Genomic DNA, 25,049 nt, shown 5'->3' with positions numbered 1-25,049 from the left:
CTAAGTATTATTTTCTGATAAAATTTTATTTACAGATGGCAAACAACTTCAACACCTTAAGAGCCATGCACACCCATGTGCATTTGATTTTTCACATTCATTAAATTTTTCCTTTCGGCTTTGGCTAAAGTTGAGTGATTAGTAAGTGATAGGCAGCATTCCTTCTATGAAAATGTTCCCATAATATTGTTAAGTATGGAATAGTGGGATACTTGTAAGACTGTTAAATTAACAACTGAAACAATATAATAAGAAAGTAGTTTTTGTTGATTTCTTTCTTTAGTCTGTGTATATGCTCAGAAGCACAGTACTGGGTCCTGCGTGTAACAGCTTTTGTATGCTTGTTCCTTCCGTCTGCTCGTTGCAACTTCGAACTCAGTTAACCAGAGAAGAAAAAAGTGAGTCATAAACACAAATAAAACACACCATATAGGATCGTTTGCAATCTTACTAGCAAATGTGCTAGGCAATCAATGAAATAGAAAAGGTTGTCGTTTTCAAGCAGGCGATGGAAAATTACTATAATTAAACCTTTTCGATTTTCAACATGTTAAAAATTATTGTTTTCTTTGTAAAAGCATACTATCCTAAGCAAGGAGTGCAATCACAACCACAAGTTTGAATAGGAACACAATGATTTTCTAAAATACATAAGTTCTATAGGTTTAAGTGCTTGAAACACGAGCACTTCGAAAGGATAGTATAAATATGAACCATAACTATACTATTCTAAAACAGAAAGTATAGTAAAATACCGATATGAAAAAACTGGCGTAAGCACCTTTTTTTCTAGTGTGAGAACATATTAACAATATCTCATTAAATTTCTTAGGTTAAGGATTACAAAATTTTTTGTTGGTATTCTTTTTTCGGATTAGAATTAGGAATTAGATTTCTGGATTTTCGGTATTTATAACCATGTTAGTTCGTTACCACATATGAAGAATAACGTCCCTTAGCAATCACACTGTCCTGAAAATTGGGTAGGAAAGAAGGAATGGGGAAAAAAGGAAGCGAGCGGCCTGCAACCATTATGTGAGGTACTATCTAAGCATTTGCCTTGTATGAATGAGGAAAACCCAGAAAAACTTCACTCAGAATTGCTGGCTTGAAAGCTTTTACAGCAGTATGCTATATGAAATGAAAACCTACAGCTGAACATGGAATCCAAACCACATTACCTTCAAACGAGAACAGAACTCGGGTGACCAGCGCCAGACCGCCAGAAGTAGTAATCAGTGAGAGAAGTGTCAGTTGAATACGATAGGTGACTAAATGTTTCATATTCGAGATCATGGACAATCTTCTTAGTCCTTTTAGGGCCTGCATTCAAGTTCCTATATGGGCATGTATTGAGGAAAACATTAGAATACCATGTATGTTGAACACCACTGCTGGATGATTGCCAACATATTTACAGTGCATTTGACGGAGTTCAATATCATAATGATCCGATCCATGGAGATGGTTTTATCTCGACGAAGAAAGACATGATGCTACCATAGGTCAGGATAGTAGCAAGAGAACATTCTATGGAAGGAGAAATGGATCTGGAAACCATCCTGAGTGTTGATGGCGATACAAAAATTGTCCTAACGTTTACGCTTATCATAACATATCCATTTTTAACCAGAAGTGACGAAAAACTTTACCGATTATTCCGCACACTCAGAGAATTCAACACCTCCAGATGACAATGGTTTTCTAGTTTACCGGTTTTAATTCAAATCGAAACCATGAGTCCAACTTTCTCACTTACCGTTGAGAAAGTGAGACCGTTAATTCCGTTAATCCGTCAAACGACAGTTATATGATGTACTCCTAATTCGTCTGCAATGGCATGAACACATTTCCGTGGGTTCACTCCCACCGCATTCTTGAGGAGGTAATGAGAACATGTTGTTGGTCATTAGACGTGGGCCTCAGTTTTAAATATTGTGCCACCGGCGCGAAAAATTATAAACCAATGGCGTATTAAGGATTTACAAAATACTTTTCGCGTGGAGTAGACTATACGAAATTGTCACCATTGAATTGTTAATTATTGCACAGTCCAATAAAAGTAACCAGATGATTAAATGATGGCCATTTCGTAAACAGTACTTCATACAAAAATCTTTTTTCATAAAGTGTTTTTTGGTCCATAATCTTTTCACTGATATATGATATCACATACGTTACCATTTACAATTTTCGGATACTCCTCTTGAGCTCTATGAAAAGGGGCGCTGTGGGTCAAGCAGAGCACTCTGATCGATTCATTTTCTGATATTTTTAATTTTATCCTTTTAATTAAATCGTTTGCGATTAAAAACCAATGGAGGTTTGAATTTGCAAAAACTTGCAATTACTCGTGGTCGTGGTTGCTATTTCGTAAATAGTGCGAAATATGAAGAAAATGTTCCTACAAAAGTTGCTTGCTCTTCATTAATCTTTTCAATAATATAAAAAAATAAACCTTGCTATTTATAATTTCAGGAAGCTCTGTGGGATAGGCAGAGGGCTCCATTTGATCCACCCTCTGATATATTCATATCTCTTTTACTGTTACATCCTTGTATCTCCAACAATTTGTGATTTATAGGAAGTGGATGTCATGCTTAAAACACTCAGTGAAAAGAATGCTTTTCTTGCGTGAAAGTGAATTCATTAGCAACAAATCGCCGTTCGTCAAAGATAATAATTCTGCGGCAGGTAAAAACAAAATACTAATGATGAAGCTTGCTTACATATTCGCAAATCTATGAGAAGAGCACATAATGGTTACAGAAAGGGACGTCAAACTTTCTGTGAAAGAGCTGGAAGGCAAGCTTATTATTGTTATTACTAAATGTTCTTGCCTTCCGTCTCATTCGTAGAAAGTTCAACATGCCTATCAGTGACTATTACTTGCTGTTGTCACAAATATATGACTATGTCCGGGATTTGCAATCCACACTAACATATTTTAATAGAACTGGGAGTTAAAATTCGACACTTCTGTTCAATTTAAGGGAGTTTGTGCAAAATTAATTCAAAGTATCTTGAAGACCGGCATCACTTCGTGGATTGTAATGTAAATGAATTTTTCAACGTAAACTCCAAGGTTTGCCGAAAAAATATTTAGTAGAAACTGTTGTATTATAGAATATATTAAATCCCTGGATATGTAAGCATCTAAAGCCTATTATATATCGTCATACTCTTCCATCAAATATTGTATCAAACTTTCCTTTGACGGTAATTTGGTCAAATAATTGACTAAAACTTTCGCACCTATTATAAACGATCAAATATAAAGGTGAATATCATTGCTCAATTGTTTATATTTCTTGATTCAGTTGTTAGGTTACTTAAACGTATATGTGAGTTTTATGGTGGCACCTGCTGGTGTGACTATAATGAATAAGGTTGTAGAAATGAATGGAATGACTATTCACAGTTACTTCTGTCTCATTTCCCTCCTTTATTTCTATTCCCAAACACATCTTACCTTCATGGTTATTTCTTGATCACTAAATATGTATGAATTTATATTGTATTTGCTAGTCTGATGCTTAAATTTCATCTAATTTAGTTAATTTCCGAGTAACTTTTGTAGCTTTGGGACAATGATTAAGAATAAATAGTCAGTCATAAAAATATTAGGTTTCACAGTTAAAATGAGAGAGTACATATTAAAGAGGATACTGTGGAACATTAAATTCTGGAGGAATTTTTCACAGTGTAGAAAACTACTAATTTATATTTAGAAATGCGAAAATATTAATGCTCTGCTATGTGATTTTATGCAACGTCAAGTGTTTGTCACATTATCCTCATTTACGCGCCCACTCTCAGTCACTCATGCCCCTGCCCCTTGCGAACACAACCCTGTGCTAAGTCGTGGGTCCCCTGCTGTGCTCATGCTTTGAACCGGTTAAATACCATCCCCGTTTTAATGGCCACCTAACGTAAGTTGCTTTCTCCGCAGTTTTTTTAAAATGGTATTCGTCCGATGCGTATTTATAACTTAAAGAAAGTGTTCGTAAAGTGAATCTGCACTCATGAATGCAAGTCCTACCCTAAGAAATAATTTTTAAGACATTACGAATGAATTTCGTGACGAAATAATTACATATAGTAAGATAGCACATAATCATTCCAGACACATCATATGCATGCATATTGTCATTCTGTACGCAATAATCTGAGCATACCATAAAGTAATAACATACCAGAACGACTTAAGAAATCATTTAAATGAAGAAAAATGAAAGAAAATGTTTGTTTTTTAAATTTCACGGAATATTCTCAATCTACATCAATTTTGGGAAGTCACCTGCGGTACTTAGTCCTAATATTCTTTAATTGTATAGTTATACAAAACAGATTACTGCTAGTATACATCGAAAGAATGTCAACTGCTTTCCGTGTCCACATCATACTCGATTTTAGTGCAACCGCATAGAAATTTTCGTTTGTTTTCTTTGATACAATGTTGGATAGAAATAGAACAAGTTCTAATTTGAGAACAGTTGTATCAAATGTTGTAACCAACTCGAAAGTTGCATACAACTTGGTGCCGTAACGTTCAAATTCCATTTTGATGAAATATTTTATATAATATATGATGGAATATTTGTTCGTCTATAACCGGCTTAAATGATTTTTTTCATTCAGGACAGTTCCCTCTACTTGTGGCTAGTGGGGCGAAAGTATATTATGGGGCCATTCATATCAGGTATGAAAAAAGGTTTTCACAAATTTTGACATTTTTATGTCCATTATGATGGTATCCCACTATGAAATCACTTCCGAAAATTAATAATATCAATCAATCCATATGAATTTGTAGTTTACAGTCATAATTTCATAATATTTTTAAAATTAAAAATAGTGAAATCGTTACTTTTCCTGAAGAGTATAAGTTTTCTCCTATGGGGCAGACCTTTTAGGGCGCAGAGTCTGGGTAAAATACCGCACTTTCCCCACCCATGGGAAAGTCCTGTCCCCACTTGATCCGAATTCGATGCCAGATTAAAAGTAAGTACGGAAGGTTCTCCCTATTTGTTCATGTTAGCATTTTTACTTGTCAGCAATTTTGCATACACCGTGTGCTATTTACTGTAACTTAAATTTGTGCTACTTCTATGGCCTTTCAAGTAATTGCAAGGCATGATAGGGTGTGGAGTAGTGGAAAGGAAATGAAATGAAATCTTTGAGTTTTACGTCCCACGGTTATGCCGGTTAGGCTAAAGGAGACGGTGAAATGGTGGAATGAAGAAAGTGGGAGGAAACGGGAGAACCCCGAGAAAACCCACGAGCACGGTGTTTGTCCACCACAAAGTTCACTTGGCGGGGGCTGGGATCGAACCCGGGACCCCAAGCACCAGAGGTGAACGCTCTACCACTGAGCCACCGCGCCCCCGGAGTAGTGGAAAGGCACGACATTTTGAAACAAAAGATCAGTAATTCGAATTTATTCGAAGCCATTTATTTAGTTTTATTAGCATTATGTAGAATAACGAATTCATGTTAAGTTTTGTTTACAGTATAATTGAACATTTCGGAAATTACAGTTTAGCCTTAGAAGGACTGTTTTATTATCTAAGAGTTTAATATAATGTTCATCACCCTTATTCAACAATTATTGCTTAACGTCGCGGCATGCTTTCAATAAGCCTTAATATATAGTTCGAGCCTTCTGCTAACTCTGCCCTTTCAACTAATTTTCACAAATCATCTTGCCACACACCTCTCATTATCTTCTTGATTTCCGACCACATATTCTCGAAAATGTTCATATTCTTTCTGGGAGACCAATCTAGAACGTCTAAATTTGCTTTACCAGTAAGCGCCCCTGAACAAACTGAGACCTGTACATCGAAGATCCATCGTATCGAAAGTGGATTACTCTATCTGAATAGAAGATACAAACAACTGGCGGGATTACTTAGTGGAGGAAGTACAGTTACTGTGCAGCTAAAAATCTCCTCTTCACACGACGGAGTAACCCATGTCCATGAAAGAATGTGAAGTGAAATGAAATCTTTAAGTTTTGCTTCCCACATTTATGCTAGTTAGGCTAGAGGAGGCGGTGATCGTGAGAAATGAATAAAATGGAGGAATGAAGAAATGGAAGAACCAGGAGAAAACACACGCACACATTGTTTGTCCACCAATGAAAGAATGTGAATCCCCAAGCGTACATAGATACCCTAACAGAGAATCTTCTATGGTAAACATATCGTGAGTAATGTTTCATTCTTTTCGGGCTGTACACAATTATGGGACCACTATTTGGAAAAAAATGTAAACTCGTCTCTGAAGATAATCTCTCCAGTAGCGATTCATATTTTCTTGAGCAAATGCAAGACGCCGTTCAATGTGACCTTCCGACAGAAATTTTTGACTTAACAGCCCTCAGCCGTGTTCACGAAACGCAGGAAAACTCGCTGCTTGTTGCAGTTATCTGAAAGGGAGGAATGACCTTTCTACTGCGGTACTCACAAACCTCTGGACTTCTTGAAAAGAAGAAACATGCTTTCTTCCACTTTCAGGCCGGCGCGGCGCACAGTTTTCCCTCTCTCGATACCACTGCCCCAAAAGAGAGCGGCTCGTGGAGAAATACCACATCTTTTAGCAGCTTGCTCAGCGCTATAGTCTTCCCGAACTAAAACATGGATTTCGTTTTTCACACTGCCATTCTCTGTCATTGTATCGATATAATGACTTTTCGAATAGAATATCCTAAACAGTTGATTTACGAACTTCACAACTGGTATTTTGATTGGCTTAAAATAAAAGTTTTAAAACATTGACAATTTGTTGTTTAAACTTAGAAGATGCTTGTTGTTAGTTATGTGTTACATGGTTTTCAATACGTGTAGTCTCACAAAAAACAGATAGCTTGTATTTTCTTTCTTTCTCTCTTTCTCTCCATCTGTATGTTAAATGCCTAAAGAAGAAATCACTCAACATTGATAAAAACTGAACGTATTGTTTTGTTTCCTTCCTACTTTATCTGAGAGCAGTGTTCCTTAGACAACGTAGAAATAAAGACTCCATGATATGAAAACCTGCCTATGGCATTTTATGTAGCTAGTGGTTTTAATATTTTATCTTTACAGCATGTTGAAATAAACAGGTTTACGCCATGCGGAAATGTGATTACAAATCACATATCTTATTTCATTATCATTATATTAAAAATATTGCTTTAAAAATTGCATAAGCCTATATATATTTACGAAAGTTATCGCCGAAATATTTTTTAATTGTGAGGATAATTTATCCCTTATCGGATTAAATTTTACTCTAGACCGATTTGAAGCCCAATCAACCTCGAAGAACATGTACACAGGATGGTATAAGATATATCTACCTTGAAAGTTCTTTTGAGAAAACATCAAAGAGGGGAGAGTACATTCACTTCCTCATCTATGATTGATTTTAAACACACGGAATAATAGATATGCATCCTTTATAATGATTTTATATCCAACCAACAATATAACATATTTATTTGTCAATAGGAAGTTGATATGGTACATTGTAGAAGCGAGCGATCCATCTCTTCTCCCTCACTAGTGTTAACCTCAAACTATAAGAATAAGCAAAGTTAATCTCTAATACTCGGAAAGGGCATACACTAAATGTATACAAGAACAGTTTACCCTTTTCAGTACCAAAGTTGTGAGAAAACACTAATCATTCCGCAACCCACAAAGATGAATTCAATGAGGAAATCATCGAGTGTGCAGTAGGAATTGATAAGATATGGAGTTGTAAATCAATTCGTCGATCTGGACACAACAGAAGAGTTTAACCCTCCACTAACGCTGTCAAGCATAAGCAGAAGATTTCAGACGACAAGAAACATCATGGAACTGTTAACGAAGAATATGAACCCAGAAAGAGAAGCTGCTAAAGACTGGACACAGTGAATTCACTTTCTGCTTCTTAGCCACAAGAAAAATCTTTCTTGGTATCTTCACAGCAAATTCGGCTCACGTGCATACATTAAAGAGAGAGTGATGATGAACTCACCACTTACAGAAGAAGAAGCCCAGCTAGAGAAAGAAGAGGATCAAAATCACGAATAGAAGCTATCAAACACAGGAGAAAAACAAACTTCACAAATAGGTGAAAGTCATACAGGTGAAAAACAAAAATGACTAAAAAATTCACACAGAGGTAGACCCAAAAAGACGCAGTACCAGAGACAGAAGAAGTTTTCACTTGAACAAAGAACATCAAACAAAGAAGGATGACACTCCCTGAATAGACAATGAAGAAAAAGAAACGAAGGCGCTCCGGCTCTTTACAACAATAAACACCTACAACAGCAGCGAAAATTGAAAAACGATGGCAGAAGGATCACCGTCCACCAACTAACAAACAGAACCAATTTACACCCTTGCAAAGAAGTAAGACTGATACACCAATAGTAGTTTTAGAACCAGCAAGAACAATTCCACCATCTGGAAGAAACAACACCACATTTACATGTGTTGTTAAGGGTCTCCGTATCAACCTAGACATCAATGAAATTAAAACAGACCTTACGAACCAGAAACTGAAGATCTGAACCATCACAAAGATTAGAACAGGCAAAATGAAATCTTGCAGTTTAACGTCCCACGATTATGCCTGTTAGGTGAGGGAGACGATCATTAAACCAAGTGAATGATGATGGAAGAATTGGTGAGATGAGAAAGTGGGAGTAAACGGAAGTACTCCGAGAAAACTCACGGACACGTTGTTGTCCATCACAAACTTACTTGACCGAGGATCAAACCAGCGATCTCATGCACCAGAGATAAGCGCTCTACCACTGAGCCATCTTGCAGAACAAAGAACCCGCTTCACTAATTAGAGTTGTCAAGGTCAATCTAACACAAATAAACAAGTTGAGATCACATGGAATCAAAATCCAAGAAACATTACAGAGTACAGAGACATTACAGAGCTTCCAGGAGACTGCCCAGACCCACACCATGCCACAATTGTTACCAGTACGGACATCTCAAGTACTGATGCAGAAAAGCCAAAATTTGCAACCGTTGTTGCAAATCACACACAGAAAACTGCAAAGAATAGAGAAAGGATTTCTGAACCATATGCATGAGTGACAACTAGTGATGTGATGAGGAAAATTTTCCGTTCAAAACAAATTATATCAGGTAACAATTCCTCGCTAACCATAAAATTGATTTACTTCATGTATAGAAATGTTAAAGAGTGGAAGATCGTTTAAAGAATATGAAAATTTTCATGGTTCAGAAAATTTCCGGTACTATGTAGGAACAACTGAAACAATTTTTCATGAATCGTAAAACTTTTTGTCGTGTATGGGAAAAAAATTGAAAAACTCTTTATCATTTTGAAGCAAAAAGCAAAACAACCTTTTATGAATCGGGAAGTTTTGTCTCTGCAGAAACAACTGAAAGGAATTTTAGTAGTTCGGAAAATTTTCATTGTGATGTAGAAACAAGTGGAAAAACTTTTCATCTCATCAATTTTGAATCACGTATGTATAGTGATGTTAGGTGGAAAATTTTCCACTATGATTAACTACACATTGAGCTACAAAATTGAATTCCTGTAGAGGAAAGTTAGACAGCAACTAATTATAACTTTCGAAGTAGCTTTCGGGAACCGAACAACTTTCTAATATTTCGAGTTGGTAACTAAAAACTTACATACTTTCTGTGTGTATATATGTGTTTGTAAAGTGCAGGGAACATAAATCGAGTTCGTAGAGTACAATTATCCCATCTCATTGTTTAAAATATAACAAAAAAGCAAAAAACTTTATGAATTCATCAATTATAAAACAGAAAATTCCACTATTGCTTTACATATACGCCTTCTTATGTAATGAAATAGATACATAAAACATAAAAGTTCCAATTCCTTATGAAGATTATTTTTATAACAAAGATTAAGAAGAAAGGATTTGAGTTTTGTTTCTAAAGCTATGAGATCGTCTTACGCATATTAAACTAACGAAATATGAGTTTGTGAGATCAAAGGTGAATTTTGAGGGAAGAATACATTGAAGTTTTTGAAACTTTTTTGCAGAAATGAAGAATCATTAGATCTTCACTTCATGAAACATTTTTCAGACAATATTTACTACAAATAAATTTTACAGCTAAGCAACGAAGCAGGAATAAATGGAGTATGTTTTAATGAATCGGAAAATTTTCCGTTTCAAATTTTTTTCGGAAAATTACATCACTGGTGATAACCACCGCACTGGCAGTAGCTATTGTCCAAGGAAATCAAAATCCCAACAGGCAAGAAAACCACCACTACTATTAAATGAATTGCTAGTTAAATATTCGAAACAGCTGATACAGTAGTTAGAGTGTATGTGTTTGATTCCCATTGGGATTCCCACGTGATTCCCATTGGGATAGCTTTAAAAATTTGAACACATTACGATGGTTTCAATTGTACCTTAGTTTGTAGATCCACATCTTATATAGCCTCGTTGCTGAAATGAGACGCTGAATTTCAAAGAAATTTTCGAAGCATTTTACACAGCGATTTCATAATATATAACCGTCCACAGGTTTTTCCAAAGGAGGCAAAACACTGACACATACCTAAAGCCGCGAATGTAAGCCTACAGATTGTGATGCACCTAACACTTCATGCAAAATAATCATTATTGATGCACATTCACATAACTTCATAAACTATAGTAAATATATTAAACACTGTACTGGGTGATTAAAGAAATCTAATGTGTTTTGGCATGCTCCATTTTGCTCCCTTTGCTGTCTACAAAATTCTACGTGGTGTCTATAAAATTCTAAAGGGTAGACGCTGTCTACATTGTCTCACTTCAAGCTTCGCCACTGGATTGCCTCTACTACAAAATCATGAAACCATACCTCACAGCTTTGCCATGAAACCACACGCCTAGGCTGTCATTTTTGTTGCCTCAGTTTTTAATCAATGTGCCGTAAATTAAAGATAAAAATTGCAATATCTTACGAGCTATTTATTAAATTAAGCAAATAATCGGAAATAGGCCTGATTATGAACCCATCTGAGGTTAGTAACTCCGAGCCTAAGTGAGCACGACTCCCTCTGAAATTAATGAGTTTGAGCTCCATTGAAGATAATGACTCCAAGTCCGAACGAAATTATTGTACTTGAGCTCTAGAAAACTAGTGAGTAGGACTCTAATCCCTATTGTTCTATGTGAGCCCGAGCTCGAGTAAATCGAGCCCGAGCGCGAGTCTCAATGAGAATTGTATGCATGAGCCACACTAAAGGTAATGAACCCTAGCCCAATGAGTGGAAGCCCTACTGACATCAACGAGCTCAAGTCCCATTGATGATTGAGAGCTCAAGCTCCATTAATGCTTGTGAGCCCTAACACAGTTGACCGAAGTGAATCCTAGAGCGAGTGTGCAGAAGTCCAACTGAGATTAGTGAGCCCGAGCTCCACTGAATGTAGTGAGCTTGAGTCTAAGTAGGTGCATGCCCGAAAGACATTAATGAGCTTGACCAGCGGGGAAATTGGTGAATGTGAATCTCAAATGAGTATGAACCTGAATAAGCACAAGTCTTATTGAAGGATGTGAGATTGAGCGTGATTAAGCACTAGCTTCAACGAGATTAGAGAGTGTGAGCCAGGCCCGTATCTACGGGGGTCTCGGGGGACCGGGAACCCCTTAAATTTTTACTGGCCCCCTAAAATATTCACGGTAGGCTGGCAAATGAACAATATGGTTGGATCGGGCCCGCCTAACTTCTAGCGGTCCCCCTACATTGTTGGGCTGGCTACCGGCCTGGTGTGAGCCCCACTGAAGTTAATAAACTCCACACGGGCGGAAGCCCCACTAATGTCAGTGAGTTCGAGCCCAATCGAAGGAAGTGAGCTCGTACGAGTAAGCACGAGTTCGATTGAGGTTAATGACCTCGAGTCCAAGAAAGGGTGTGTCCAAAAGAGAATAATGAGCTTGAGCCTAATTGAAGGAGTAAGAGTGAGTCTCAGTGAAAGTAGTAAGCATCAGCTTCAACGTGAAAAGTAAGAGCGAACCCCATTGTATTAATTGCATCAATTCAATTATGAATTAATTTGTATTAATATTTACAATGAAAAATTTCGTAACGTTTCTGCTTGATTGATTCCTTCTAGTACAGAAAAGAAGCGTATATATCAACTGAAAAGGATAAGTTGAGTGGCGAAGCTAATTATGTGACGTTAACTGATGTCTCCACTTCAGGACGTACTCCATTTTGGTAGATGCAGACTGTTATAAATGGTTTCTGTTTTTTTTTTTTTTTGTGTGTGTGTTTTCACAAGTTGTTCTTAAACAACAGGACGATATATGGCGTATACGTAAAAGAATGCTTTGAAATTAGTTTTTTAGTTTTTATATATAGTTTATATATGCGTGTGTGTGTAAAACGAACATTCTCAAAATTGAATTGCATGTATAAGTTTAACATAATGTTTCATGATCGACAAACTATAAATTAAAATAGGTATTCGCTATTGAAAATTACTAGTAAACTATAGATTTTATTATAGATTGTTTTTACCAACTATTGTGCATAACTATAAGAATGGCGATTTGCAATATATAATCGGCTTCAATTCGAGTGCGATGATAGCAAATTGAGTACTTAGTTGAGCGTTGTCAACACGTTGTTGTTGTAAGAAAACGTTTTTCTGTTTGGTTACATCACGTGTTATAGTTTAACTTCATCTCAAAATAAGTTCATCTTCATGAAAAGTTGTCTTCTGTATAATTGGAACCAAAGTTACAAACTATTAATTTATTCTTCGAACGGTAAAAGTACCAAGGATAACTGTAGGTTGGATGCTTAAGAAATTCGGAAGTGTGATGTTTATATTACATTTTAAAAATAATTGCCATAACCCTCCATTACTTTTATTTTATTGCTCATAATTTCAAAGCTAAACAATAAACATCTCAGCACACAGTATAAAAAATGTAATACATGCTTAATAAGCAAAAAACTTACATAAGAAACTGGAAGATAAGACGGTCAACTCTTGCGTTGCGTACGTTTTTGTTTTGTATAGATCTGGCAACCTGGGTGCTGAGAAGAAAAAATAGAAGAACATATTTGCAATTGCGTGTAAGCCTGTGTGAAACATTTCCGTAAATATTCTTTCGTAATTGTTTATATTTTTTTCTTTGACATTAAGCACATGTTCTGATGAAATTTGAGAAACTAGAAAGAAAATTATTAGTAGAATAGGTCAGCAAAATGTAAGTAAGGAAGTAATTCCATTGTATTTGTAGAGTAGAATTGCGCGGGAAGTAAAGTGACATGATCCTTGCACTTAAATTTGTGTTTCGTTACTTAAGTGCTGCAAAATGGAAGTCGTAAAGATATTAGCTTCCACGAATAAAATGGTACATGTACTACTACTACATAGGGTGCAAATACATTTTACGTATCCACACAAATTAATGATACATATGCCTATTTCTTCACGAGGTGTACCATCAGAAACTATCTTTAAATATTGTTTCTCATGAGAAGAGTTGCAGTCCTGGGTAAAGATTCGCTTTAAGAGAACTTAAAAATCGAGGCCCATAAAAACAATGCAGAAAACACTTCAATCTATGCTAAATGGCCACAAAGCCAGAATTGTATCTAACCTGAGAAAGGGCAGGGCAAATCTGGTTGTCCCGCGCGGAGGTGCGTCCATTGGGAGCAGGCACATCTGCAACGGGGGTTATATGTGTAAACAAATGCAGTTCAAGAAAATCAGGGTTCACTCGAGTAGAATTTTCTACAGGGTTTCTATCGGTCACGAAATCAGAAAACGGTCATGAAAGTCACGAAATTTATCTTTTGGGTCACTTTTTATTTGTATAAATATGAGTATAGACTAGGAAATTTTGTTCTATAAAACGTCAAAGTTCACAACCAAAAATGTCTATGGTCGGCTTTAGACGCTGCCAAATCGCAAGCAAAGCACGCTTCTATCGCATGCATGAAGATTCGGCCTAATTCGTACCCAAATTTGCTCATGAGAATGTTACGAAATTTTATGGTTTGGTAAAATAATAAGACAAAGTTTCATTTTGAAATTTTAGTAGACACCCTGTTCTACCAAATAGAAAATTTATAGGCAAAATACAATGTGAAACATTTTTCCTGAAAAAATAAAAGTGTGAATATAAGTAATTACTGTGAGTTCATAGCATATTGAAATAATTTTGGCTATTTAGCTTCAGCTTTTTAACTGACTTTTTGCGATATTCTTTTCACATTTGGTTAGGTTAGATTAATATCATTTGAGACAGTAGTGCCGAGCGAGCGTTAGCGAGTGAGGGTTAAGTTCCAAAGTTGGGCGTCCATTTCCAGCAAAAATTTTAAAATTTAGAGAAAAGATGTGGATAATTTGATCGTTTGCGTGCTTGATAATATATAAGGGTCTCGAAAAATCTGTTTATTTGTTATATATAAGCGGTTATGAACATGGGACTATACGGCGAGCGGAAGGAACTACTTGGCGCAAGGTAACCGAACAGTTGCATTGTGGGAAAGAAACGAGCTTGTATGTTATCAACATGGCGAATGTACAAGGGCAATGGACTAACAGTTTTAACATTTGTGAAGCAATACGTTGATAACGAGCAAAATCTTTTAAAAGTTTGTGAAGAGTACGGACTAATGAACCCAGTAACAGATTGCAGAAAGTGTGCAAAGGAGATAACAGCGAAAAAAACGTGGCGAAAGCGGACTCCCAACTTCGGAATAAATGCCGCGAGTGAAGGCGGGTTAGAGCCCCGCAGGGCAGTTTTCCCCCATTACTAAACAATAACCTAGAATTTTAAATGTAAGTGAAAGTGTTATGTGTGTGTGTTCTTAACTATCCTCGTTTATGCATACACACCCGTCGCTGATACGCCCTCTCGCTTCTGCTCGGGCCTCCTGCTGCGCTGGTGCCTTGACTTGGTTAGATGGCATTCGTGCTTTTTAGTGGCCACCTAGCACAGGTTGCTTTTCCATGTACTTCACCAACGTGCTGTAGTTTTTATGCCATACTTCCACACCGTAGTTGGAAGGTTCTAGAACACAGGTCTCCCCATATAGGTTAGTACGTAGGTTGGTTCCTTTCTGTACCAAAGTTTAATATTTAATTCAAATAGTATTGCCGAGCGAGTTAGTTTTGGAAAACGCTGTCTAAGATACTTAAATCCTTCACTTTCTTTGTCCATAGCTTTTACGAAATTCTTCATGAGGCCCAACTTATATGAAGAGGTGGAAGCAGCAACTTGGCTGGATCGATCAGAGGCTCATACTTGACACTGTTGGTACCGGGCTTAAATGTCTCTCTGGGGGCCCACTTTTTTTTGTGAAAAATGTTTTCCTGTGGCTCTTGAGTCCCAAAGACACAAAAAACAACAGTAGTTTGTAAATCCACCTTGCAGACCAAGTAATATTGCAATAACTTTCAAATCTCCGCAAATTTGCCAACCATATTCTTTGTAGTTAATACGATTTAAAATGAGTGCGAGATTCTCGTAAGTCTCTTTCATCGAAACAGTATGTGCCACAGGAATAGACGGCAGCTTATTTCCATTATGAAGTGAAACTGCTTTCAGTTTGTACTTAGACGAATTTATGAAAATACGCCAATCGGATGGATCATGTTGAATTTCTAATTCATTCATCAGACCATTGATGTCCGTGCATACGCAAAGGGAACCTTCCATTCTGTAGTATTCTGAAAAGGGCTCGTTCCTTTTCCTGTAGTGAGTGTAAGTAGTTCCAGGAGCCAGTAGATTCCACTCTTTGAGTCTAGCATCCAAAAGTTGAGCTTTCTCTTTCGAAAGTTGTAACTCTCTCACTAAATCATTCAACTCATGTAGAATGAAGTGAGGCTCATCTTCTACGTGGAAGGAACTGTCTCTCGGATCTTCATCTGCAGATATTGAGTTGATGTCCTCATCGCTTCCTGTAGGCGCTGTAATATCGATAGTTTCCCAATCTTTCGGAGGAGTGGGTACAGGTAAATTTTCTCCATGGGGCACTGGTCTGATCGCGGATTGCTAGTTTGGTTATTCGATGGCACGTTGTTTCTTCTTGTTACTTCCTGCTGTATTCGTCATACAGAAATAGCAATCATCATAATGATTCCGGGGTTCTCTCCATATCATCGGAACAGCAAAAGGCATCCTTCGTTTGGTTCCTTTAAGCTAGGCAGTCAGAGTCGCATAACACATCAAGCACGCTATCTCCCCCGTATGTACATCATGAGTTAACACACTGCTTTCACATGACTTCGCGTCGTAGTGACTTCTTTATATATGAATGTGTGTCTAAAACATTTCACTTTTGTTGATTGGCCCTTACAGAGGTTTAGATTAATGGTGGGTACAAAAACCGGTTTCAGTTTCCTGTCTTTAGGGAAAACCAGTTTATGGAAATTTTCAAAAGACAGGTTTTCGCCGAAACTGGTTTCGGTTTTCTCCAAAACCGGTTCGGTATTGCATCAAAACGGGTTTCAGTTTTTCCAAAACTGGTTCTATTTCTGACCAGAATAGTGTTTCGTTGTTCTGAAACCGATTCAGTTTCCACAGGAATAGTTTTATGTGTTTTCCAAAAGTTTTTTTTATATACTTTATACTAAAGCCAGTGCAATAATAATAATTTTATTGACCTTGAACCAATTATGGCAATAGACAACGTCAAAATATACAACAAAATATTACAATATGTTAACTATCACGTTTAATTTGCATAAAGTATTCATCTAATGAATAAAACGGCCTTTCTAATAGCCAATTGTATAATTTACGTTTAAACACATTCATGGGACTTGAAGATAATTCACTTGGTAACCCATTATACAATTTTATGTCTAGTACATCATAGTTATTCTTCGACTTATTGAGTCTCTTATGGGTCATTCCATGTGAAATCAACAAAGCCCACAACCCGACCATCTTAGATTTTTACCAAATTTTAATATTTCGTAGGGATTGTCGAGATATGGAATTGTGCAAAGTTTTAGCTTCCTGTGTGACGAAGTTTCTGAATTATGGGAGCTCAAAAATACGAAAAAATCGTCCACTTTGGTACATACACGAAACTTTCGGACAACACTGCTCTTGATCCAATTGGTGTAGAGAGCTGATTCCTTTTGTTTGAGAGAGAATAAAATAAGCTTTCCAACAATATATCGCATGCCTAGTTTGGGAAGAATATCTATTTAAGGTCACCCGGTATGACCTTTTGACCTTGAACTTCTGAGAATGCATATCTTCGATTTTTCTAAAATTCGCATATAATTTACACACAAGTTTACTCTATAACATAACGGAAATAGAAGTTGGGACAGTAACGGGAAATTTCAATAAAATTGTTTTTTTAGTAACAATTTGTTTGTACCAGATAGAGTTTTAATGTGTAAAGCAGTTTGCAACACTGCATTTAATGTAATAATAATAATAAAGCGATAGCTCTCGTGTCCAAACTGGATTTTTTTTTTAATAATAATAATAATAACGTACCAGGAAAGCCACAGGAGTGACGCTTCCGCTTCGTATTCCTTATTAGTGACATATTTTAAGGCCATATGTTTTATATTTTGCCTTGCCCAATCATATAATTGTTTTGGTGTTATTATCTGGTCACTATAAGGTCTTTTCAAACTTGCTCTTGCAAATCTCTTTCAAGTTTCCCTAGTCCATCACACGTACTTTTTCCATGTGCGGCGGAAAAAAAAAACATTCAACAGGTACGGAAAAATAGCTTTAATGTATCTAATATTGATGAAGTTCTTGTGATTTTTGTAATGAGCTGCTGCTCCATCGGAGAAATAGAATAATTTTGTTAAGTCTTCAGAACCGAATTTATCTCTCAGAAAGGTAATAAGTATTTTCTGCAATAGGTGCACTAAAATTGTATCATGTTTGAGACAGCTGACGATCACATTGTCAGTTATAACTAGACGTCTGGGGATTTCTGGAGTATAAGCAAAATAGTTGCTTGACCGTTATTCCAGTGGAAACCTTGTGACGCTTCTAGGAAAACGAACGAATAATTTTTTGCAAAATCGGAAAGAACAATGCACTGTTTATCAAGAAGTTTTTCTTTCAGATCCTTAAGATATGAAGATTGTTGATGAGTAAGTTCTTTTGCTTTACGAGCCATAGTTAGAGCAGTGGAATTCTTGCTGATGTTTTCTGACAGGTCAACTTTTTGAAAATACAGTTAGCAATTTTACTTGCACATTTCTATCCGCTGTTCGAATTTTTTCTTTCAACTGCATTATAATTTCAGTTTCTGCTGCATTTTGCTTCCCATACTCTGTAGAAATTTCTAATAATTTTGTGATCTTTTGAGCTGCGGTTCAGAAATTCTAACGCACTTTCTTTGACGCACTGCTCAGTATCACTATTTTCAGCATCGGTGCTGCTAATCATCAAACTCTCTGTTATTACAGGAGTAGTACTCGCATCACAAGGTGTTGCTAGATTCTTACGACAGGAATCAGAAATTTTAAATCCATCTTTTAGCGATGAACACTTTGAAATCATCCACGGCAACATATTTCTCAAATTTCTTTTGCCATTCCCATGACATTCTATATTAAATGCATTGCACTAAACTGTCTTCTTGAATCTTGACGATGACATTATTCTGATATAATAATTCGTTAAATAAAAGTAACCATTGGAACACTGACTTAACAGACACCACAATTGTACATTTAAACGTGTGGACTCAGTCCCCTATTAACACATTTCTCTAACTAACGTATCCACACCTCTCAATCGTCCACATCTTTCTGTAGCAGACGACTGCGCAATCTATCATGCAGTTGTGCAATGCTACAGTGTTGCAAACTGCTTTACACATTTAAACTCTATCTGGTACAAACAAATTGTTACTAAAAAAACAATTTTATTGAAATTTCCCGTTACTGTCCCAACTTCTATTTCCGTTATGTTATAGAGTAAACTTGTGTGTAAATTATATGCGAATTTTAGAAAAATCGAAGATATGCATTCTCAAAAGGTCACACTGAGTGACCTTAAATAGATTTTCTTCCAAAATTAGGCATGCGATATATCGCTGGAAAGCTTATTTTATGCTCTTTCAAACAAAATAAGAATCAGCTCTCTACGTCAATTAGATCAAGAGCAGTGTTATCCGAAAGTTTCGTGTATGTACCAAACTGGGCAATTTTTTCGTATTTTTGAGCCCCCATAATTCAGAAATCTCGCCACACAGAAAGCTACAACTTTGCACAATTCCATATCTTGACCATCCCTACGAAATATTAAAATTTGGTAAAAATCTAAGATGGTCGGGTCAGAAATCCCTGTTTAATTTGTTGATTTCACATGGAATGACCCTTATATGGTACATCTGTGTGTTTATTGGGGCCGCGGTGGCTCAGTGGTAGAGCGTTCACCTCTGGTGTATAGGGTCACGGGTTCAAACCCTGCTCCCGCCAAGTGAACTTTGTGGTGGACAAGCACCGTGTGCATGGGTTTCCTCGGGGTTCTCCCGTTTCCTCCCACTTTCTTCACTCCACCATTTCATTCATTTCTCATAATCACCATCTCCTTTAGCTTCACCGGCATAACCGTGGGACGTAAAACTCAAAAATTTCAGTTTTCTATGTGTTTATTGTACATTGTATTATACGAATGCAAGTTGTATCTGTAATGTAATTCAGGTAGTCTGTTTTTCACAAACAAAATAGCTGTATATATATAAATTTATCACAGTTAATAATCTCAAATTTCTAAATAAAGGTTTACAATGCACTGTTTGATGTGAATTTGTCATAATTCTAATTACTTTTTTCTGGATTAATAAGATATCATTGATACAGGAAGCGTTTCCCCAAAAGAGTATACCATATGAGACAATACTTTGAAAGAATGCAAAATATGCAGTTCTTACATAACCATCCGATACATAATGTTTCAGTCTTTTCAGAAGGTAGACAACTCTAGATAATTTACTAGCCATATATTGAATATGTGGTTCCCATGATAACCTACTATCGACATAAACACCCATAAATTTTACATTATTTGTGATGTTAATATTTGGAACTTCCCTCAAGCGAAATAACATGTGTTGTGTTTTGCTTCTATTGAAATGAAAACAATTAGCTTCAAACCACTTACTTGCTTCAGTTAAAACACTATTTGCCATGTGTACAAGGTTGTCTACATCATGGTTTATGTTCACAAAAGTGGAGTTATCAGCATACAATATTGATTGAGCTTGTACACAACTTGGTAGATCGTTTATCATTATGGTAAATAAAAGTGGACCAAGCTCCGACCCTTGAGGGACACCACACTTTAGACTTTTCATTTGAGACAGTATACCGTTTGTAAAGACAACTTGCTTTCGGTCTTCCAAATATGTTTTAATTAAGGTCAATCCAGTGCAATTTATGTCATAACTAGTTAATTTATTCAACAGTAGACTGTGGTCTACGCAGTCAAAAGCTTTGCTCAGATCACAAAATGTAGCATGAGCAGAGAACCTATTTTCAAAGGCTTGTGTAACCTCTCTCACCAAGACGTCAAAGGCGTTAACCGTTGATAAGCCTGCCCTAAAACCAAATTGAGATTTGCTTATTAAGTTATACTCATTAAAAAATTTACTTAGCTGAGAATACATAGTTGCCTCTATTATTTTTGAGAAAATAGGGACTAGAGAAATTGGTCGGTAACTACTTGGATCACTCTTATCACCTTTCTTATAAATTGGAACTACTTTACTTACTTTGAGCACACTTGGAAAATATCCCTCAATTAAGCATTTATTAATACAAAAAGTGAGTGGAAATAATATATGATCTATTACTTTTTTAATTGTATTACTTGATAAATCATATGTCAGTACTTTCAGAATACTTCATTTTGTTAACTATATCCTGTATTTCATTAGGAGTAACACTTACAAAATTAAATATGAAGTTGGTATGCTGTATACAGTTAGGTATTGTGGTGTTTGACCCTGGTGTAGTTGAGCATGCTATATTGCTACGTATTCTGTCAACAGATTCAATAAAAAAATTATTTAATTCATTGGGTGTTATAGGAATTGTTTCTTTCTTATTCTCTTTTGCGACAGAATTTATTACCTTCCATGCGGCTTTACATTTATTATTTGATGCTTCAATGTTGTTCATAATGTGTGTTTTCTTAGCTGTAATTATGGCAAGTTTGTATTCCTTCTTGGCACTTATATATGCATCTTTTGTTGTTTTAGACATTACATTATTATATCGATTATACAGTATCATTAGTTTACATTTCATATTAGCCAATTTTGGAATACACCATTCCATTTTGCTGTTTCTGTTTCCTTTCTGTTGTTTTTAGTAATAACTTTACATTTCCTTTTTGGTATTTGTAAGTTGAAAATATGAAGGAACACATCAAGAAAACGCTTAAATACCTCATTGGCTGATAGTGTGTTTCCATAAACATTGCTGGAGCCGCCCAGGTAATCGACCAAATTTACGTAAGATAAAGCAATTTTTGCCGAAGCCGGTGTTGGTTCGTTCTTAAAGAAAAGGACGCTGGGTGAAAAGAGAAACCGGGCTCCATGCCTTACCAACACTCTTGTATATAGAGATTTTGAAGAAAACCGAATTTTCGGTTTTTCTACAAACCGGTTTCCTTTTTTTTTTTAACGGTTTTGCCCATCCCTAGTTTAGATACCCCACATATTGTAATTAGTTACAGAATATTTTTCTAAAACTCCTGTAAGTTTTGAAAGTCTATGGATCTGTAAACTGTACTGGCACCCTGCATAGAATATAATCCAGTACATTTTATTGACACTAGAAGCATCGATAGGTTTTCTTACACTGCTTCCAGTTGTACTAGATATTTACTCTCTGTTTATTTTTCGAATTCGTTCATTGTTCAGACTCTATGACTTGTGCTTAAGAACTCGATGCATTTTTGAGATTGCAGTAAAAATTTATCGTGGTGCAACCAATGCAAGTGTTATTCCTATAAGATATCTATGGTGCAAACAGTACGAACCACCATTTTGCAGAGAAGCCATGAGCAGGAGTAGATTTTGTGAGATAATGAAATTTCTATGATTTGGCAGAAAAAAGCTGTAGAGTTAAAAGACCAAAGATAGCCTAGCCTTAGCTTTAGACATACAGTATCCACTCATTGAAACTAGGGTTGCCAAGTCTGGAGAATAATAATAATAATAATAATAATAATAATAAAGGCACTCCTCAAAATTTCCTATGATATATCCCTATGATGATATATCTCTGTTCAGACCCATCCATATATCTCTGTTCAGACACTGTATTCTGTATATCCTTAGCAGGGCTAAAATTTCGAAGTCAGACGCACTCGCCAATCCAAAAACGATGGTCGCCAGTGTCTCTCAGGTACAAAATATGAGAGCCCCTCCCCGCACGGCCTTTGGTTTGACAGTTAAAAAGATCGCACCAGAGCATAAAATTTTAAAACCAGACAGTTAGATTCAGGATAATCAATTTTGAATTGGATAATTGATATACATGTTAAAAAATATTTTACCTTAAGACTTCACATTTGTGTAACGCTCTCTCTTTGCACTGAAGTATCAGTTGTCGATTGCAGTTTTCAGATCAAAGTCCTTAAGTGAAGAGCCATTGATGGAAATTGTCAGCATATCATCCAGTGCGTCAGTCTTCAGTGAATTCCTGTAAGCAGTCTTAACTCTGTTGACGCTTCTGGAGCCTCGGTCACATGAAGCAGTACTCACAAGTAAAGCTGCACAAAATGTGACAATTGGAAGCAAATTTGGGAATATCGTAGTAATTAAAGTTTTCGATTCAGGGTGGGAAAGCAGAGACGAAGTACAACGTTGTGAAGACTTCACATTCCGTGTTTTCTCTCACTGAGTGATAATTATTTTCGTTCGAAAAACAGAAACTGGCAGCCCTGAAGTTTAGGCAGAAACCATTCCTACTGAATACTGGTCGCCAGCTCTAAATTTCTAGTCGCCAATGGCGACCGAAAATTTTGTGCCCTGTCTTTAGAACATTCACTAATAAGTTTAATAACATTGTGCTATGAATGAGAAACTGAAATCGGCATTGATCATTTTATTGTATTTACCAGTAACCTCCACTTCTTCAAAATTATCGAAACATGTGAACAAAAGTATATTAATCTTTACATGACAATTTTGTATTTGGAAAGTGAAATTTATTCGTTAAACGTATACTTCAACTACAGTAAATTGCTTTAAGAAGTCTTTTTTCACTCTCAATAAATGTATAAAATTCCTTTCAGGTAAATTTTAAATTTTCCCTGATACAGTCCCTGTCATCTCTCTAAAATTATCTAAACTGATGAACAAAATATATTGATCGTTGATAGATGGTGAAAGGTGACAATTTTGGGTTTACAGAATGAAAGTTACTTTTTAAATCTGTACTTCGAACTAGATGAAATTACTTCGAATTATATACAAATTTGAAAAAAAAAAAAAAAAAAAAACAGTCATAAAGGAACTGGTAAGAAGTTTGTTCCGGTCACCAGCTTTAATCTAAATAACCGCAATATTTCCGGCCAGACCGGTGGAAAACCGGCCAGTTGGCTACCCTATGACAACTGCGAGAGAAACTATAAACCTCATGAAGTTGTTACTGCTGACAAGAAACTTCCTGCAAAAATTCTTATATGATGCTTTTTTTATTATTTGGCTTAGAAAACTCACAAAAAGAAAACAATCGTAACGAACAAAACAGTGACTCACAGTTCCTAAACTTAACAATGTGGAGTTAATTTGCAGTATATAACAATTTAATACAAATATTGTAAAAAGAAATCATTATCAGTATCGTAGAATGATGTTTTCAATATTTTTAGCACTTAAATGCGTACAGTGAAGTGAAGTGTAACACGATTCGCCATTAATAACTGGATATTTTTAGGAGCGCTCTAAAAAAATCGCTTGGTGCTTCTAGTGTTAAAATTACATCTTTACTGTTATAGTTGGCATAAGGAAATCACGTCTTAGGTCATTCAGTTGGGACAAAGGAAATACAAAGAGAGCGGAGTAGTACAGGAGCAGATGTAGAGAGCTTATAAGAGCCATCCGAAATCATTGACTAAATACAAATATATTGGTGCATATACGTGCAAAATAATAGAATCGGAGGTTAATTAATGATTCTGTACATTCTGGGAGCGAGTGATTTTCCACAGAAACGCAATAATCTGCGAACTCTTGAGTTTGTAACATTGATTCATACATAAACATAAAAGATGGGGACCTTGAGATTCAGGGCTCATAGCGAGTCATTTTTTTTTTTTTTTTTTTAACTAAAACTTCCTTTTTTTTCTAGTTGTTCACTAAAAGTTACTTTTTGGGAGGTAAAGTGACTTTTTCGTGTGATTTATGTTTTGCATTGGCAGTTTTCTAAGAAAAATATAAAAATAAGTGGGGAAAAGGCAGAAACTTATTACTCATTACTCTTCTGAAAGCTTCATTACTTGCTGCCACATGTGGAACAGTCAGCTTTATTTTAACTTCACCTTTTCTTTGTAAAGCACAGAGGATGGTTGTTGGATGCTTAAGCACTCAAGGTGGGGTTGAGAACCCTTCTGTGTCTATTCTTTCTTCTATCATAATAATCTTTTAGTTTTCTCTCGTAATAGTTAACGCTCCGCTCAATGTTGTGTATGTGTGGTTCATCATGTTCGTCTTGAGTTATGCTTCTTGTATGTTCTTCTTAAGAGTAGGTGATGAATTTGAATATCTCATGGCTTTGAGAACTCTCAGTGCTAAGTTAAATATAATGTCTGGGATAAAGAAATTCGGAAATAGGCCAGAACTGGTTCTACTTACTCAGAAGCTTCTTACATCTGCTAAGTCTGCTTACCCTAACTACAAAGCATACTTAGAAAACCTAAGAAAGGAGGAAGCTCACAAAGAAGAAGTTAAGAAGAAAAGATGAAACAAAACACCAAACAAAGAGATGTAACGTTATTCTTCGTTACATTGTCCGGTTCCAAATATTATATAGTTAGTATTTATAAAGATCATGAGATTAAAATAAGTCA

General features: G+C 36.1%; 1 protein-coding gene across 3 annotated transcripts in view; it reads left to right on the top strand.

Moving 5' to 3' along the window:
• The first annotated feature begins 12,988 nt into the window (after window positions 1-12,988).
• The window catches only part of Nup62 (nucleoporin 62), a 70,188-nt gene continuing 58,127 nt past the window's right edge, over window positions 12,989-25,049 (top strand). Inside the window, exon 1 of one of the 3 annotated variants that reach the window (XM_081734184.1) lies at window positions 12,989-13,095. The gene's annotated coding sequence lies outside the window, so the exon portion shown is untranslated. Of the gene's footprint in view, window positions 13,230-25,049 lie in introns of all 3 variants that reach the window. The other 2 variants (XM_081734183.1, XM_081734182.1) reach the window with 2 other exon arrangements.

The sequence above is a fragment of the Thermobia domestica genome, chromosome 12 (assembly GCF_964235325.1).
Source record: "Thermobia domestica chromosome 12, izTheDome1.hap1.1, whole genome shotgun sequence".
NCBI lineage: Eukaryota > Metazoa > Arthropoda > Insecta > Zygentoma > Lepismatidae > Thermobia > Thermobia domestica.
Note: the sequence above shows the minus strand (reverse complement) of the source record. Positions and strands in the feature narration are given on the sequence as shown.